Below are 17,184 nucleotides of genomic sequence, written 5' to 3'. Positions count from 1 at the left end.
CTCTTTGCCACAGCAATTTTGTTGATTCTCAGAATGAAGGGCCTGATTGTTTAGGAGTCCTTTCCTTCAATCTCTCAGAAGAAAATTGTACTGAAATCATTTTTCCTCTGTTATTGGAATAGCAGAGAGCTGGGAATAGCTGTCTGCATACAATGCCTTATTTACTTTAAATTTGTTAGAGGAAATAACTTATCCACCTAAAACCCTAACATGTGGAAACCATGGGGTCCAGCTTAATTGTTCTGAAGACTCATAGATGAGATGAAGTACTCATTGCCACCTCCAGGAAAGCCCCAGAAGGTTCCAGTCTGGCCTCTTCATCTTCCTTCACTCCTTGCATGGTTCCTGACGCCAGCTGTCCTCAGAGTTCTTCAGTTCCCACTTCAAGGTCACAGCAGTTGCCCATCTTGCTGGCTCGGGGTTTCTTATCCTAGGCACAATTGACATTTGGGTCAAATCATTCTTCTGTGACTGTGCGGTGAGGGCGTGTGTGTTTGTGCCTATACGTTGGGATTTTTATCGAATTCTTCCTCAATTAATTCACCTTATATTTTTAAATATTTACTTCTTTTTATTATATAGATGAGTGCTCATCTAAAACATGTGTGCCTGGTGCCCATGGGGGTCAGAAGAGGGGGTCATATCCCCTGGACCTGAAATCACAGGTGGTTGTGCACCATCATGTGGGTGCTGGAAACTGAACCCGGATCCTCTGCAAGAGCAGCCAATGCTGAACCTTTACACGACACACTGTTTAAAATTCTGTGTGAGCGTGTGTGTGTGTGTGTGTGTGTGTGTGTGCGTGCGTCGGTGTGCATGCGCTTGCGTGTGTGTGTGTGTGTGTGTGTGTGTGTGTGTGTGTGTGTGTGTGCGTGTGTTTTTCTGGGCTGGAGTTTTACTCAGTTCCCCATGTGTCCACAGCAAACACCTACCCTCACTAACTTTTTTTCTTTTTTTTTTTTTTTGCTTTTTTTTTTTTTTTTTTTTTTGACAAGCTGAATGGGATGTTCACTAGCTGGGTAGGCTGTCTGGCAGCAAGGCCCAAAGATCTTTCCATTTTCACCTTCTCTGCACCCCAGCTCAGCACTAGGGTTATAGATGCTTGCCTCCATGTCTTGCTTTGTATGTGGGTTCTGGGAATCCAAACTTGGATCCTTACAACATGTGAATGGCAAGCCCCACTCAGAATGTGTCAACCAAACTATCTGCAGACACTGCCTAGCATTCCCCTGAGGAACCAAGTGCGACCCTCTTGAGCCCAGTGTTTTAGCTGGAGGTATCCACCCCATCTCTTGGGTGCTGCATTTTGACTTCTTCCAAATTCAGCCCCAGAGATGCTTACTCCCTGCTTGACTATTACAAACCGCCGTCCTCTTCACAATGAGGGGCCGCGTCTGCTACGTCACATCTGCATGGCCCTAAGAGTGTTTAAAATTGCGACCTTCTTCCTCCACTAGAGTTGAAGTCTCCCCCAGGCAGGGGCTCACAGATTCATATCGTTCTGGTCCCCAGAACCTGGAACACAGCCTGCTGCATAGAGCCTTCATGAGCTCAACACAGAGTTATACATGTTGGGTTAGTGAGGAAAAGGCATGAAGGATTTTGTCCTTGTGGGGGTTTGAATGAAAATGACCACCATAGGCTCTTATGCTTGGTCCTAGCTAGTGGAATTGTTTGGAAGATTTAGGAATTGTGGAACTTGATGGAGGTGTGTCCCTAGGGGTGGGCTTTGAGGTTCAAAAGTCCACAACAAGCCCAGTCTTTGTCTCTCTTCCTTGGTCTCCATCTCGTGGATTGGATGTAATCTCTCTGATTCTGTTCCAGCACCGTGCCCACCAGCCTGATTGTTTCATGTTCCCCACCATGATGATGTCAAACTAACCCTCTAAAAAAGTAAGCAAGACCCCAATTTCTCGTGTGTGTGTGTGAATGTGGCTGTGACGAGAGGCTGATGTTTGGTATCTTCTTTGCTTGTTCTCTACTTCAATTTTTTAAAATTACATGTATTTATTTGGGGAGGGGGTGGAAATGGAGGTCAGAGAATGACCCCCTTCCACCTTCCAGTTCCTGTCTTCCTTTCTCCTTTCCTCACTCAGCACTCACTGTGTTTCAGGCTCCCAGAAAACCATTATTTGGGATCAAGTCCAGGTCACTAGAGTAGCAGGTGGGTTTACCCTTAAGCCATCCCATAAGCTCTTCGTGCATCCCATACTTGGCTTAAGCAAGGTTTCTTACTGAACTGAGTTAGAGTGTTAGTCTAGTCGGCCAGCCTCTTCCAGGGATCTCCTGGAGGCTGCGGGGCTGGGCTTATTTATAAGTGGGCGGCCACACTCTGGCTTTTACCTGGGTTTTGGGGACCCAGACTTCGCTCCTTCAGTTCTAAGCCGATTCCACAGCCTGTGTTTTTATTTTTAAAAGTCTCACTATGTACTTCATGCTGGCCTGAATTCCTTACCCCCCTGCTTCAGCCTCAGAGTGGAGAATGGGCTACCACACCTACCCTCAAGCCTTCCTCCTCCTTCCCTCCTCCTCATTGTTTTGAGATAACATCTCACTGTGAAGCCTTGGCTGGCTTGGAAACTCCTTCTGTAACCCAGGCTGGCCTCAAGTTTGCTGCCATCTGTGCCCAAATGCTGGAATCACGGGCCCACGGGACACAGTCATTCTGCTGCCAGGTGACACTGGTGCCCAAAAGGTACCTCCAGAGGGGTTACATGTAGTTTTACATACAATTTCATGCGTTGCGTGTCTCATTAGCATCTGGGTGCGCACTTCAGTATTATAAAGCAACTTGTAGGTACGTCCCTGAGGCTCTTGGGCGCTTCTGTAACTGTCGGTGCTCCAGCCGGTCTTTGTCTCCCTCAGCCTGCATAGGGGGGTGAGGGTGGGAGGTGGGAGTGAGACGTGTTTGCCTTCCTCTTTGTCTCCTTGCTTTGCTCACAGGCTGATTTTGTAAGGCTTTGCTTTCCCGCCTCAATATTAGGAGGGCCTTTTGCTCAGTGTAATTCTTACCAGGCCTTAGAAAAGTCTGACTTAAATTACACCTCCATCAACAGGCCCTAAAGCCTGCGCCACTGGCAGGGTTTCTCAGTCTTCAGTCCCCTCCTCTGCTGTTTGGCCTCTTTTTCCCTCGGCACCCCACCACCAGCCCACCTTCCTTTAACTTTCTCTCTCTCCCTCCCTCTCCTCATCAGCAGCCATTGTGTTGCAGGACCTTGGAGGAGAGATATGCAAATAAGGCTTCTGACCTCACCGGTCTCAGTCCTCCCTAGCGGACCAGCCGGGTTAGAACACAAAGAGTCCTATTGTGCTGTGACCAGGAATGTTCCCAGGGGACCTGAGAAGGCTGTGAGAAAGGTCTTTGTCATTGTGTGCACACCAAGGTGCTCAAGCGTGTGGATTTCCTTCCCTTCCAGGGTTTCTGTCCTGGGACAGGGACTAGATTTGCACCTCTTCTTCCTTGTTCCGCCAACTCAGCCTTGTGTTTCCTAACTCAGTAGACACTGTCCTTGTGCATTGAGTCATCTGACAGTTTCTTCTCCCTCTCCCTCTCCCTCTCCCTCTCTCTCTCTGTCTCTCTCTCTCTGTCTCTCTCTCTGTCTCTCTCTTTGTCTCTCTCTCTGTCTCTGTCTGTCTGTCTGTCTGTCTCTCTCTCTCTCTCTCTCTCTCTCTCTCTCTGTGTGTGTGTGTAATGTGTGTGGCGTCACTAAGTTGATGTCAGAAATCCTCCTTGACTGCCTTCCACTTCATCCACTGGGGCAGGGACTCTCAATCAAACCTAGAACTCATCTGCATGATTAGCTTTGCTCTGGGGAGCCCTTGCCTCTTACACACTAGCTGTCACACCCATCTGATGTGGAAGTTGCCTCTGTGTGCTGTAATTACCATTAATGAATTAAAAAAAAAAAAACTGCCTTGACCTGTGGATAGGGCAGAACAGGTAGGAGGGGAGGAATGGACTGAATGCTGGTAGAAAGAGGGGTGGAGTCAGAGGGCCGCCATGGATCCCCTGCCGGAGACAGACATGCTGAATCTCTGCCGGTAAGCCACTGCCACATGGCGATATACAGATTAATGGAGATGGGTTAAATTAATATGTAAGAGTTAGCCAATAAGAAGCTAGAGCTAATGGGCCAAGCAGTGATTTAATTAATATAGTTTCTATGTGATTATTTCGGGGCTGAGCAGCCAGACGGCCAGGAACCAACAAGTGGGCCCTCCCTGCTATACCCACCTGGTGTTCATGAATCTCTTCAGTCACTATGCTTGGGCTTAACCGCTGAGTCGTCTCTTCATCCCTGATGGCCTCTTTTTAAGTCACTGGTATGGAAAAGTTGTATATTTTTTTCTTCTTGTAATTTGAATCAAAAACACATTTTCAGCCATAAGGACATCTCTGCAGGGAAGCAAATAAAAAGGCTTTTTAATTTATTTGATCCCTCAGAAGACAAGAACTTGAAATTGAGATTTAGATACTGGGATGGGGAGCATTGGGAAGAAACGAACATTAAGAGTAACTCAGATAGATAGGAGACCTCTGTTGAACTGAAAAAAACTAACAGTGGTGATAAGTAACCCTTGGGAGCTGTTAACTTTCCAAACACCACTGACAACTCTGTCAGAGACAAGGCAAACTTTGCGTTTTTTTTTGGGGGGGGGATAGGTCTCATGTAGCCCAGGCTGACCCAAAGTCTTTAGGGAGACAAGATTAGCCTTGACTTTATGATCTTCCTGCCTCTTCTTCCTAAGGAATGGGATTACAGATGTTGAGATCAAGCTATAGCCTAATCTCAAACTGTGCCATATTGTGAAACAGGCTTGTGCAGCAAACACCTTTCTTGACCATCTTACCAGCTCACTAGCGGCCTTTGATTCCATTTGGAGGATGGAAGATATTTTTGCACCTTGGAGGACATGAGAATGGGATCGTCTGCCTGGCACCACACATGGAGACTGATCAAAGACATACTTCTAACAGTAGGAACGGTGCCACCCTATACATTCACCAGGTGGCTCTGCGGAGACACACGGCATCTTAAAATCATGTCAGGAAGATTAAGGCGGCACAAACCTTTAATCCCAGCACTAAGAAGGCAGACACAGGCAGATTGTGAGATCTGATGGCAAAGTACTGTCCTAGGAATTTTAGCTTGAATTGGTCCTCACTGCTGATGACATCTGCCTGGACCTGCCGTTCATCAGTCTACAGGTTCACTTGCCTGGACCTGGTCTTTCCCTTTGGCTCTACAGTCACTATGGTCCTGTATTTCCCTTCCACAGCTGGGCTCAGTCCTGTAGCTCTGATCAAACCTGCTCAAATCTGGAAGCAGTCGACTCTACAGCCCTGGTGGTCGCCACAGACCTCCAGCCCAGGCAGGGATCTGATTGGAGCAGAGACTCCCAATCGCTGTCAGCTCAGCTCCCGCCTCTCAGCAGCCGGGCATCCTTGGAAGTCTTTGAACTCTGCTTTGACCTCTTTATGTGAAGGCTATTCTGAAGCCTCTACGTGTGCACATGTAGATGCAATCACTGTGCTGTGGGTCAGGTGTGCTCTGAGAATTACTCTCAGCACCTAAAACCTGAATAGATGAACCTGCCTTTGCTTTGGCCAGGGGCATCAGAGAAAGTCGGAGTATTTGGTAAGTTGCTGCCGCTGAAACCCCTGTCCCTTAGGGACTTGGTATTTAATACATCGTGACATTGTGGGAAGACACACCACACGTGTTCATCTATTTCTGATGTGGTGCACTCACCACAGCCTTGTAGCACAAATGCTTTTTTGTTTTGCTTTTTTTTTTGTTTTGTTTTGGTTTTTTTTTGTTTTGTTTCTCAAGATAGGGTTTCTCTGTGTAGCCCTGGCTGTCCTGGAACTTACTCCGTAGACCAGGCTGGCCTCGAACTCAGAGATCCACCTAATTCTGCCTCCCGAGTGCAAGGATGAAAGGTGTGTGCCACCAACGAGAACTTTTGATTGGAGAAGAGTTTTTGTTTTTGTTTTGTTTTAATGACATTCTATAGTCACATGATACACAACCTTCCATTAGCCACATCTGGCTAAAAAGAGGATTTGCACAATCATACAGTTCAAAGACAGGGTGCTTTTTCAGTGTGTGCTCTGAGCGCCGAGACGTGGAGGTTGAAAACTTGCAGGATTCAGACTTGAGGGCAAGCTATGCAGACGATGAGAAAGGAGAAGTTTTATTTCAAAACGGTCGCGGAAACACGAGGTGCTCGCTGTGATTTATGACGACACAGAGGCCATTAATCCAGAGCGCTGGGGAGAGGCAAAGTGGGTGGGATAGCGACCAGAGGTAATGAGGATGAGCAGCGAAGAGACAGCGCAGGTCACGGGTAACCTCCAATTCTGCTTTGCTAAGCAAAGAGCCTGACAGCCGCAGAGCGATCGGGATGCTGGGTCCGGAATACTTATTGAAATGCCCTGAACTCCCAGTTACAGCAAAGGACCAGCGAGAAGGCCAAACAGACTTCTTGGAAATGATGCAGCCTCAGTGGGAAATGATTTCGAGACTCAACCTCCGACTCAGCTACCCAGGTTGCTCACATCTGCAGACACTATTTACAGTGTGTGTGTGTGTGTGTGTGTGTGTGGTGGGGTGTTATTAGTCATACTGTTTTGTGGATGAAGAAAAGCTTCAGAGAGCTGAAGTGGCTCCTGGAAAGCCACCAGGCTAGAAAGTTGCAGAAGTGGACTGCCAGGGCAGTGCTTTCCAGGGCTACTAACCACTGGCACTCTCGCTACTATTGTTCCTAGTGGGATGCAGAACCTGAGTCTGTCCAGACTTGCAGATGCAGAATCTGCATCTTTAATGCAATCCGCACACGATGCATATGCTCATGCAACTGAGTGGCACTGCTTTGGGTGTTACTCCTTGCTATGCATATTATCACCAGCGGAGGCTGAAACCAAAGACTGCAGGGGGCACCCCAAATAATTATATCAGTGTCCCTGGAAGTGGAGCAGGGGTGGTTTTTTGTTTTTGTTTTTTTCTCAAACCTTCTCAAATGGCTAATTCTCAGCAAGGTGCTATACATGAGAAGTTATATAAGGAAAAATAAAATTTTATTTTGCCAGAAAACCTTGTAAGCTTTTGAGGGTTTGCTCTGGAGTAGAAGTGTGGAGTGGGCAGAATGGCTAGGGAAAACCCAGAAGGCAGATCTTGAGGTTCTGATGAAACACTCGCCTGTTTCAAGTTGTGACTTGTCCACTTCAGCTCTTTTCCACCATTGCTGCTGGCCTGAGCCTCCTAAGGGCTTTCAAGTCTCTTGATAGCCTGAGTACACCCCACACTAACACACTCTAAAGTCTGGGGAGACCCAGACATTGTGATTCCCAATGCTCATTCGTGTTTTCCATGGAGCACAGGGTGAAGAATGGAAAACTCTCCTTCTAATTAGAATCCCTTGAATTCTGGGTCTTGTCATTTCTCTAGCAATGAATGCTAGTTTTTAGGGAAGACGAGGGATGTAAGAGTAAGTGAAACACAGCCAGTCAGTGTAGGAAGAGAGGCAAACAGTTTAAACCCCATTTCTATAGAAAACACAGTGGCATCAAGGAAAAGGAAGAGGACCACTATTCCTCTCTCTATGTTTTTGTGCATAGATAGTCAATGTCTTTTTCATGTATTTGAAATGGGCTATTTTGTAGCCCAGGCTGGCCTCAAACTCCTGAGTCCTAGGATTACAGATGGGAGGTAGAGCAGTTCTGTGTTCACAGATAAGCATTAGGGAAACCAGGAATGCTAAAAAACACAGGCCTGTCCCTTCAAAGGGAGAGAGGCAGAACCTATTATCTGGTGTGGGACAATTGTATTCTGTTAATTATATTTTAAATAAATGCTGATTGGCCAGTAGCCAGGCAGGAAGTATAGGCAGGACAACTAGACAGAAAGTATAGGCGGGTCAATGAGAACAGGAGAATTCTTGGAAGAAGGAAGTTCTTTCTGCAGTCCTGGCCCAGTCACAGGAGAAGCAAGATGTAACTGCCTTGCTGAAAAAGGTACTGAGCCATGTGGCTAACACAGATAAGAATAATGGGCTAATATAAGTTGTAAGAGTTAATAAGAAGCCTGAGATGCTAGGCCAATCAGTTTATAACTAATGTAGACCTCTGTGTGATTTCTTTGGGACTTAACGACTGTGGGAACTGGGCAGGACAGAAAGCCTCAGACAACAATTATCTGCCCAGCATCCGTGGTTAATAGTCTGGTGACCTTTGTCCCATATGTGGCTGAGACCACACTGATTTCTCCCTCTAGACACTTATTGTGAACTTGTCAATCCATAGAACCTATGTTTTTGGAAGGTGTCACATGAAGTCAGTCTGTAGCATCCATCATTATAGATGTCACATGTACTTTACAAAGAGTTTTGGTGCAGTCCTATCTCAAGTCTTACTGTGCCCATGGGATTGAGCTAATTATCACAAAGAAATTTTTCATCAAATTGTACTGTGTCTAAATGTACCTAAAATACCCTACTTGGGGCCAGAATCCTGAAGTTTAAGCCAACAGTAGCTATTTAGAAGTTTTGAGCAACTCAGGCTATTTAGTTGTGTTGAACTGACATATCGCTGTATTTCTTATGACCATGGCCATTGCGGAGGCCCCCTGCGTCAACCCTCATCTAGAAATATAATCATACTAGTTGCAATCTAGCGTGGACTACAGAGAAGGTTGGGAAATAACGGAACTCCTCATGCTTTTGGTCCTTTGTGGATCATGTCTGAAGGGTTTGGGGTTGGAAGGGACAGTTGTTTTCAGTTTGCCTCTAGCGTTTCTGGAGGCAAGTGCTCAAGTTCATAACCCAGACTTAGTTTCTGGGTATTCCACAAGAAATAAGACAACAGAAATCACTAAAAGACAGTGGCCTTCTTTATATGGCAGATATGGAAGACAAAGTACTTAACTTCTCTCTGTAGTGAGCCTGGAGTAGTCTTGTAATCTGCAGAAGGCCACAGGACAAAGTCCAAAAGATGCAGAAGTGAGACAGGTAATATTTCCTGGGAAGTCCCAGATGGCCGCTACCATCTCCATTCTTGCCATGGAGAGGCACAAGCATCTTTCTTTAGAGTCTAGAGCATCACCTGTGTCCCATCATGTCTTCACCACCTCCATTCTTGGCATGGAGGGACACACATGCCTTTCTTCAGAACAATGCCTGTGTCCCACCATGACTTCAGCCCCTTCTTGTTCATCAGTACTACGTCTCTACACTCTCAAGTTGGTGCTTTTGTTGTCTTACCCTGTGCACTCAATATAGAGGCTATTAGCCTCTACCACATGATAATGGTCCAAACTGACATGTTTTGTAATTGTGAAATATAGATCAGATTTCACAAATTTAGTAGAGGTGAAAGGGGAGGAATACAAAGAATCGCACATAGTACATGGTAATTTATATAATATCTTGTGCATGCTATTAAAGATTTCTTTTTTAAAAGATTTATTTATTTATTATGTTTGTAGTGTTTTGGCTGTGTGTATGCCTGCATACCAGAAGAGGGTGCCGCATCTCAGTACAGATGGTTGTGAGCCACCATGTGGTTGCTGAGAATTGAACTCAGGACCTCTAGAAGAGCAGTCAGTGCTCTTAACCTCTGAGCCATCTCTCCAGCCTCAAGACTTCTTTTAATAGGTTTGTGACTGTTTTGACTGCTTCAACAAGGTCACATCTTCTAATAGTGCCACTCTTCGAAAACCAGCAACAGCATCCTCTGTTAGAAATAAACTAAGGGGCCGGGCAGAGGTGGCGCACGCCTTTAATCCCAGCACTCGGGAGGCAGAGGCAGGCGGATCTCTGTGAGTTCGAGACCAGCCTGGTCTACAAGAGCTAGTTCCAGGACAGGCTCCAAAGCCACAGAGAAACCCTGTCTCGAAAAACCAAAAAAAAAACAAAAAACAAAAAAACAAAACAAAACAAAACAAAAAAACCCTGCAGCTCTTTTAAGAGGTCCTGCTACAAAACACTTAAATGGTGTTGATGAAAAGCTGAATGGTACTTCAGGTACTAAATATGGCTTGATAGCCTGGCTACCACACCATGTAGAAATTTAGGCCTACAGGATGGTGATCCCTCCAGATGTTCCTTTACTGTACAGAGTTGTTTTGGCTATCCTCAGTTTTTTGTTTCTCCATATGGACTTTAGTATTTTCTTTTAAGGTCTGTGAAGAATTATGCTGGGATTTTGATAAGTACTGCATTGAACCTATGGATTGCTTTTGATAAGACTGTTATNACAGACTGCCTTCACTGAAAGAAATGCTAGGTATGTAAGCCAGAATTTGCATTTGAACAATGTCTTTGCATATGTGTCAATTTCCAACACTCTCACTCTGAACACAGAACAGGAACAATTCTTAGACACTCCGTTAGTCCATTCTTTTTTTCTAAGACAGCACTGCATTCAAACCTGAGAGGTATCACCATCATCACCAGCACCATCACCACCACCATCACCATCATCACCATCACTACCATCATCACCATCACTACCACCGTCACCATCACCACCATCACTACCATCATCACAATCATCAACAATACTGTCATCATCACCATTATTACTACCATCAACATCACCATCATCACCATCATCATCAACATCATCATCACCATCATCACTACTATCATCATCACAATCATCAACAATACTGTCATCATCACCATTATTACTACCATCAACATCACCATCATCACCATCATCATCAACATCATCATCATTATCACCACTATCATCACTATCACCACCATCATCATCACCATCACCACCCTCACCACTATCATAATCATCACTATCATAGCTATTCATTTTCTGGTCAGCACCAGCAAGCAACACACAGCTCTTTCTGTCTCTTTCCAGGAACTTGAGTCTTTGTTCTGTTCTCTGTTCTCAATCCTGTACAACACCAATTACTATTTCTTTTTCCTTAATACTCCATGTTCTCTTTCTGTTGGTATGATATGACACCATGACCAAGGCAACTTAGAAAAAGGAAGTGTTTAGTTGCGGTTTATAGTTTCAAAGGGTTATAGTCCCTCAAGGTGGAACAAAGACACGGTGGCAAGAGCAGCAAAACAGAGAGAGGAACATTGGGAATGGTGAGTATTTTAAAGCCTCAACACTTGCCCCACCCCATGCTCCATCCAGTGACATAACTCCTCCAAGCAAGGCCAAACTTAATCTTTCCCAAAAAGTTCCACCAAATATTCAAACATGAGCCTATGGGGGCCATTCTCATTCAAACAACTCACAGTCTTCCTGAGATTCTGTTTTCTTCTCCTCGGTGACGGTGACATGTTATTCGGTGTCCACTTTATAGCTCTCTCGCCCTCACTGGTCCCTTTGTAGAGGCAAGTGTCTCAATCAGACAAAGCCGGATGTCACCTGTTCCATAAGCAAAATCCGCAAATGGCTGGTGCCTAGTGGACCTTTTGGAAGGAGGACTTTCATAAATATTCCTGTCTTTGGAAAGCCAGACAAAAGAAAAAAAACAATATGGATAGGCTTAAGCCCCCAGAGACCAAACAGGAAACAGTGAAGGGCAGCTGCCTGGAATGAAGTAGCTTTATTGGAACGAAGAGTGTGGGCCGGAACTTGAGAATTCTAATTTTGGCTCTTTCGTTAACTTCCATTGCAAAGTCAGGAAAAGTCTGCCACCACACCCAAATGCCCCAATTTCCTCCCAACCGTGGAGAGAACGTCCATCTATCCCAAAGGATATCTTCCGCGATAAAAATAAAGTGTATCATTCTTCATAAGAGAAGAACAACTAGTAACTCTTGTTTGTGAAGGACATTTACCCCAGTGTGAGCCATGGTAGTTTTCTCTGTCTGTCAGGAATTCCTATGTGAATTTAGTCGATCAAATGGATAATATTTCTGCTTTGCATAAGAGAAAAGAATCGAGTAGTCCTTGGGTAAATCTTGATTTCAGAACAACTCACTGCTATATTAAGGAGCCAGCTCACAGAACATTGCTACACTGATCCCGTGACTCAGCGACCCGCATTCCCACAAGTGAAATGAGCAGTTTTAGATACAACAGCGAGACTCTTGGTGACGAAGAGAAAAATCTGAGTGCAAATCATTCCATAATAAAACTAGCGGCACTCAAGAGTAAAAATCGCTGGGAACCTGAAGCAGCAAGTTCACTTGTCCTGGAGAGATCTTAGAGAACGCAGCCCTACATCATGCCTGGTTTCTTTGTGCCTTCCTAGCCCAGCTTTCAAAGGGTCGCCTCATCTTTTGAGGCTCCTCTCAGCTCTGCTACCCCCGAGCCCCAGCCTCTGAGAGGGAAATGTTATTACCACCACCATGTAATGTTTTCCCGCAGAAAAAAAAAATACTAAAATACTTGCATTCCCTCTGCTGTGTGATAAATCCCAACAATTTTAACATTTATGTTTCCACCCTTTAAAAATGCAACCATATTTTCACATTTCTAAAACACTTAGCTGGTACTAATTAATATTACAGTTGGGGACGTGACCTTTTATTTTTATCTCTAAGCAAACACGCTGAGAGTTGGGCTCACCCTCCTTTGAGAGAAGAGGTCATGGTGAGAAAACCGGGATCTGGTCTTCTGTGAGGCCCATTAAAGCAATTTCCCAGGGACTAAACAAATGCCCACCTAGTGATGCAGAGCTACGTTATAAGAAGCCATCTGTTGGCCCCAACTGTGACCTAAAAAGAGTCCCGTGGATTTTAAGGGTAAGAATCTGTAGGAGGCAAACCAGTTCTGTTCCCGGCAGACTGCCATATGGGAGGCCGGTGGCCAGTTGATAACAATAGCGGGCCTTTGATTACAGAGGGTGTGCTTGGATTTTACACAATTTCATCATTTCTTCAGGGCTTTGAGGGATGTTGTCTTAGTTTACTTTCTATTGCTATGACAAACACCATGATCAAAAACAACTTGGGCACGAAAGGGTTTATTTGGCTTACACATTCTGATCGCAGTTCAATTTTGAGGGAAGCCAAGGCAGGAACGGAAACAGAGACCATGACAGAACTCTACTGACTGGACGACCTGTCCAAAAATGACGCCCCCCCCCCTCCCCGTGAGTTGAGCCCTCACTGGTTAATTTTTGTTTGTTTGTTTGTTTTGAGACAGGGTTTCTCTGTAGCTTCAGAGCCTGTCCTGGAACTAGCTCCTATAGACCAGGCTGGCCTCGAATTCATAGAGATCTACCTACCTCTGCCTCCCAAGTGCTGGGATTAAAGGCGTGCGCCACCACCGCCCCGCTAATTTTTAATCAAGAAAATGCCCTACAGACTTGCCTCTAGGCAATTTGATGAGGTATTTTCTCAACTGAGGTTTCTCTTTTCAAAGAACTATGGCTTGTATCAAGTTTGGACCAAAAGCTAACCAGGGCATTTACCTAATGATCTTTATTTTACAAAGTAAAATATTTGGAAAAGTATAGCTTGTCTAAGGTCAAAGGCTAACATTTGTATTAAGAACTCTTGCACTCACCAATAGCCCCTTGGTCTGAATATCGTGATTTCATCTGTGGAAAGTGTTTCACCTTGTGGAGCCAAATATCCACACCCACTCAACCTCGTTTTCAGAATGTCAGTCATAATGGCTTTCTCATTTAAATTCAAATGGCTGGCAGATTTGATTTTTCTGACTTTTGAGTTATATGACTGAAGCAAGACAACTACATCACCAATTGTAAACTGTAGACTTACAACAGAATAAAAACATTGGGGGTGGGGATGATGGTCACTCAGGAATATTCTGTTTTCAGTACTGACAACCAAACCTGTAGCCTTTCTTATGATATATGCAAGTCCTCTGCCACTAAGTTAATTTTGCTTTCTAGAGGTACATTCTCATTGACTGGCCTCAAACTTCCTACATAACTGAGGCTTCTCTGAACTCTTGATCTGCCTGTCCCCATCTCTTAAGTGGTGAGATTACAGGCATACGCCACTACACTCAGCTAAAATCAAATATTTGAATTAATTGTTTTGGTACTGGGGAACATGGGGCCTTGCTCACGCTAGGCAAGCATGCTCACATTGAGCCATACCCTAACCCTCTTAGATCTAATTTTGAATCATTAGAAGTAACAAAGACTGGACAATGTACACAGATCTATGTCCTTATTGATATTTTTCTGCAAATATAACTGCTTCTTGAATTTGAATTAGATTTATTTGGTGGCGGTTGCATGTGTGCAGGCATGCATGCACATGCTGCTGCAGGGAGGGAATAGAAGTCCAAGGACAACTTGTGGGAGTCTGTTTCTTTACCACACAGTCCTGGGGCTTGAACTCAGATGGTCAGGCGTGGCAGAAAGTGCCTTTACCCCTGAGCCATCTCACTAGCTGCCGTATGGTTTTATTTATTTACTTTAATTTAAATTTTTTTTTCAAGACAGGGTTTCTCTGTATTTTTATTTTTTAAGTTGGGGTCTCACTTTGTAGCCCATACTGGCTTCAAACTTGCAAAATTCCACTTGGCCCAGCTTCTTCACCGATGATATTACAAGCTTGAGCAGTACACTGAAGTTTATTGCTTTTCTTGATGATAGTAACTCTGATTAAGATGAGATGGGATTTAAACCACTTTTTATTTACCTCTTCTTAATAGTTAAGAATATTGAGCTGGGCAGTCAGTGGTGGTGTATGTCTTTAATCCCAGCACTCGGGAGGCAGAGGCAGGCGGATCTCAGTGAGTTCAAAACAGCCTGGTCTACAGAGCTATGTTCCAGGGCAAAAAGTCATATATATTATTATTTTTCAAATAATTATGTTTTGTTTTTATTCTTTCACACTTGTATATATATATATATATATGTTCTTTGATCAAAGTTTTCCCAATTTCATCTGTCATCCCCCATATTTGTTTGTTTTTGTGACTTATTACACGTAATTATAGCTATTTGCAGGGGCAGAGATGGGAGATTGTTTGACCAAGGGCAGTGTACCGGTGCAGAATGCACCTCCCCCTCCTGCCATGCTCTTACTGCCTGTAGCTTCTCAGTGAGGGGTGGGGCCTGATAAGCCCTCTCCCACGCAGGACGGAATGTTGGTGGGCCAGTGATGTGCACACCACTGCTGCCTTGAGTTCCTGGGTGGAGCAGCCAAATCCCGTCCACGAGACAGTATTTTACAGCACGCCCTGTCCGGTTCTGCAAATGTTTCGTGAGCCTCAGAGGGCTGATGGAGACGGCCTCCTCTGGATCTGAGCACTCAGGACTCACTTGTTCTCTGACCAGTGATGAGATTTTGCATGAGCTATTATGGTGGTTTGAAGAGGGGTCCCCCTCCCTCATAGGCTTATAGATCAGAATGCTTGGTCATAGGGAGTGGGACTACTTGAGAGGGATTAGGAGGTGTGGCCTTGTTGGAGCAGGTGGGACCTTGTTGGAGGAAATGTGTCACAGGGTATGGGCTTTGGGGTTTCAAATGCTCAAGCCAGGCCTAATGTCTTTCTCTGCCTGCTGCCAACTGAGAAGTATAACTCTTAGCTACGCCTTTAGCCTGCATGCCACCATGCTTCCTGCCATGATGATAATGGACTAAACCTTTGAATATCAGCCAGCCCCAATCAGATGTCTTCTGTTATAAGAGCTGCCATGGTCATGGTGTCTCTTCACCGAGATAGAACACTAAGACAGTTTGTTGTCCAGTGTAAGGAGCAGTTCTCCAACCAAAGCACTATTAAAAAAAAGTAAAACACTCAATAGCTGGATGAGTTTCAAGACGACCAGGGCTGTAACGCTGAGAAACCCAGTCTCGAAAAGCCAACCAACCAACCAAACAAACACAAACAAATAAATACTTAGAGTATTTAGCCTAAGTCATGTCCATTTAGTGGAACAACAGTTGCAGGTCCCCTTGAGGGCCCATGACCTTCTTAGCCATGGCTTGGGCTTGTTGCAATAGGTATAGAGTCCCCCTTAGGGCTAAAATCTAACCAAAAAGCAGCTGATTACCTCAAGAACAGTCCCGCCTCTACTGCATCCATAGGCTATTTTGTCTGGCAAGTTTATATATTAGTTTTCTGGGTAAGAAAGACCACTGATGACATTTTCCCCCAGCTGTGTGCACACCACCTTCCCACACACCACCTGTCAAACTGTGAAATCCAGCTTCTGGTTCAGCTCCATCTTGGCTTCTCTATCTTTTGAGCAAAGTTTGTGGTATGCGGTTTCTTTGCTGCTGAGGCCCTTATCTTCTGAGTCTGGCTGGTGACCAAAAAGAGGGAGAAGTGTCTCTATAGCCTCGGGGACCTTAGGAATTCCCTGGACCCAAAACTCAGCTGGCCAAGGCTTTCCACAGCAGGGAGTCTCTCTTTAAACTCTGTTTTTTGTTTGTTTGTTTTGTTAGACAGGGTTTCACGAAGCTGTGCTAGCCAGTCTTGAAACCACAGGGCAGGTCTCTGCACGCTAAGCACGCACACCTGGCCCCAAACTTCTTTAAATTATATTTTAAATTAGTTTTATATAGCTTTTTCTATCCCCCTTTCATTTTGGTTAACCTCCCTCCTCACCCATTATCTCCGATCCTCCTACTCAGTCTCCAGTAAATCCTCTCCAGCCCAGTGTCCTGTCCCTCTTAAACTCCAACCATCTATGACCCTCCATGCTTCTCCTCTTTCCTATTTCCCCCCTTGAGAGCTGTCTATTTGGTTCATTAATTGTCTAGATGATATTTTAAAAGTTGCCCCCTTTTTTAATGTGTATGAGTATTTGACTGCATTTATGTATGGGTACTATATGTGTCTGGTGTTTACAGAAGCCAGAAGATGGCCTGGAACAGGATTACAGACAGTTGTGAGCCACCATATAGGTGCTGGGGGGTCTTGTGTAAGAGCAGCAAGTGCTCTTAATCACTGAGCCACCTCTAGTGACTACTCCGCTATGTATTTTTAAATTTTATGTAGTTCCATTTGTCAGTTCTTGGGGTTATTTCCTATGCTACAAGAATTCTTTCCTGAACATCTCTCCTATGCCTCTTTCTTGAAGTTTCAGATCCTGCCTTAAAGTGTGTAATCCCTCTGGAACTGGTGTTTATGAATCTAGTTTCAATCTTTATTATGGGATAGCCAGTTTAAGTTTTCTCAGCACCGTTTGTTGAGGCTGTCACAAATGGATGTTAGATTTTTTTCAGCATCTATTGAGAGGACCGTGTGATTTCTGCCCTTAGGTC

This window comes from Alexandromys fortis, unplaced genomic scaffold (assembly GCF_014885135.2).
Source record: "Alexandromys fortis isolate MF-2015 unplaced genomic scaffold, M_Fortis_MF-2015_v1.1 scaffold_123, whole genome shotgun sequence".
Lineage (NCBI taxonomy): Eukaryota > Metazoa > Chordata > Mammalia > Rodentia > Cricetidae > Alexandromys > Alexandromys fortis.
The sequence above is the reverse complement of the archived record's forward strand: the minus strand, read 5'-3'. Positions refer to the sequence as shown.